The following is a 2,724-nucleotide window of genomic DNA, read 5'->3' as shown; positions in this document are numbered from 1 at the left end:
ACAAACCAAAGAATGCCAGAGATTGACAGCAAACCATTGGAAGTTAGGAGAGAGGCCTGGAATAGATCCTTCCTTCATGCAAACACCTGGATCTCAGACTTCAGGTTTCCTAAACCCAGAGACAATGTATTTCTGTTGTTTAAGCCACCCAGTTTGTGGCACTTTGTTATGGCGGCCCTGGGACACTGATGCAAGGCCCTTGTCCTTGCACTTCCATCTTAGGGAACATTCCTTCCCCAGGAGCCACATGGCATGTTTCCTTACCAAATTTAGCTCCTTATTTGGTAAATAATACTCTGGGTACCTTACCAAAAAATTAACACATACTCCCTAATATGTCCTCTCTCTCTTGCCTCCTTTATATTTATTCTTTAAAACATACATTTTACATACTTGCCTTGCTCACTCTCTATTTCAGCCACTGCAATGTAAGCTCTAGGAGGGCAAGAATTTCGGGGGGTGGAGGGAATTGCTTATTGCTGAATTCTCAACACACCTGCATATAATAGTCACTCAAATGTCGAATGGATAAATGAATGAATGAATCTATCATTGCTCTCCTCTATCAATCCAACTGCTCCTATCCTATTCTGGGCAATCATTACCTCTCTCCATACCATAATATCAGCTCTTAACTGCACTCTCTGCTGCTGGGCCTATCTCTCCAATGCATGTTCCAAATTGCTTCCAGGAGTCAGCTTCTAAAAATATATGACCTCTTCTCTTTCTAATCAAGAATTCCTCTAGTAGTTGCACTGCAGTCTTCTGAATAAAGCCAGGCTCTCCATGGCATGGCGTATTCGTGGTTGTGACTATAGTAGACTGTCTGCAGCCAGGGCTGCTAACAGTCTTTCCATTCTGGAACACTCATTCTGATCTGTGGAGTTCATTTCCTTTTGCCTTGAATCTGAGAGTTGTTTGACCAATAGAATGACAGGAGTGATGCTATGTGACTGGAGAGCCTAGGCCAATACCAGTTAGAATGGAGACATACCTTCTCCCAGAGTCTTGACCCAGTTGAAGAATCATGAACAACTAATTTTTTTATCTTGCAGTTTTGGGGTGTCTTGTTATGCAGCAATAGATAATTGAAACTTTAAGCTTCATCCCAAACAGTGCCCCCCCACCTCTACTTATTCTGTCTGCCATAATGAATTACTGCAGTTCCACAAATGTATTCCTCCCCCCACCCCCAAACACACACAGAATCTGAATCTTTCCACATGCTACTTTCTTCACTTTGTACTCCCATTTTTTTCAGCTGGTTAACTATGACCTCGTCCTCCTAGTCCTGGCCCACCCATTCTGCTCTGAGAGCTCCCTAAGCTCATTGATGCCAAATCACTCAGCACCCCGTATTCTAGACAGCTCTTGGTCATCTCCTCCACCAGAAAGAAAGCTCACTGAGGGCAGAAAAAGCATCTTAGTCCCCTCTTTGTCTACAGTAGTTAGTTTTGTGTCTGGCACATGGTATAAGCATTTAGTAAATGATTTTGAGATAGTAAATTGTACCGAATGATTAAATGTTCGTAGGTGCTTACAATTTACTTGGGGTAGAAGAGTAAGATTGAAATGCATGAAACAATTAGAGAACAAAGCAAAACAGTATAAAACTAAATACCAAATGGGTACCAAATGTTCACAACATCAGAAATACTCTTATCTTGATAATTGGTCCAATGCTATATTAGGTTCTTCATATTAGTAGTAATTAGAATAATAATGATTCATTACAATGAAAACTTTAGTTTTCAAAATGCTTTCATGTGCATTATATCATTTGACTCTACTCCAATTATTTAGGGACAAAGAAGTCATAGAATCACTTATGCCAAACTATGTAACAAGAGCAGGTTTCATGTCATTTATTCTTTGCTGAACTCAGTAGCTTGTGAACAAGATTTCTACTCAAATGTTTGTGTGAGCTTTAGAAGGTATAACTTCTATTCCCCAACAAATGTAAGGAAACACACAGTTACTGTTCCTAAGAACTGAAGCTACTTCACAGACTTTAGGGGAAAAAAATAAAACCGCGAACATAAAAAAAAAAAATGTACCTGCAAGCAGAGGGGCATTTAGTAAATGCAATTTAATACTCTTAGATTTAAAAACAACAATGAATACTCTTTATATACAGATGCCTGTCTATCTGCAGATTGGTAATTCTGTCTCCAAATACCGGAAGCTTCTCTATGCTAGAGCAGAAAAACATCATTCAAAACCAACAGGATAATTAGCTGTGAACTGAGTTAAACCTGGCCCTTCGAGCACTTTGTCAATTCTAGCTTTCTTGTCATTAACCAATACTATTATTGAACAGCTACTCTGCCAAGTATTGTATCAGGCACATTAAGTGCTTTATCTTGATCATCTGTAATCTTTTTTTTTTTTTCTTTTTAATGCCTACAGCACTTGGTCTTCCTAAGTGGTCTCCCATCCAAGTACTAACCAGGCCCAACCCTGCTTAGCTTCTGAGATCAGACAACATTGGGCACATTCAGGGTGGCATGGGTGTAGACTGATCATCTATAATCTTTAGCCATTCCCAAGAAGCAGGTATCATCCTCATCTTACAGATGAGAGAATCGATGCTCAGAGAGGTAAATGTAACATTACAACCTACTAAGCGGCTACTAGGATCAAACTGAGTAAGATCTTCCTGACTACAAAGTGAGTGCTCCCTCCACTTTAAAAAGGTCTGATAATCAAAGAATAAACAAATAT

General features: G+C 39.5%; 1 pseudogene; it reads right to left on the bottom strand.

Moving 5' to 3' along the window:
• Positions 1 to 2,400: 2,400 nt before the first annotated feature.
• LOC111730289 lies at positions 2,401 to 2,519 on the bottom strand (annotated as a pseudogene).
• Between the last annotated feature and the right edge of the window lie 205 nt (positions 2,520 to 2,724).

This window comes from Pteropus vampyrus, unplaced genomic scaffold (genome assembly GCF_000151845.1).
Source record: "Pteropus vampyrus isolate Shadow unplaced genomic scaffold, Pvam_2.0 Scaffold305, whole genome shotgun sequence".
NCBI lineage: Eukaryota > Metazoa > Chordata > Mammalia > Chiroptera > Pteropodidae > Pteropus > Pteropus vampyrus.
The sequence above is the reverse complement of the archived record's forward strand: the minus strand, read 5'-3'. Positions and strand labels throughout refer to the sequence as shown.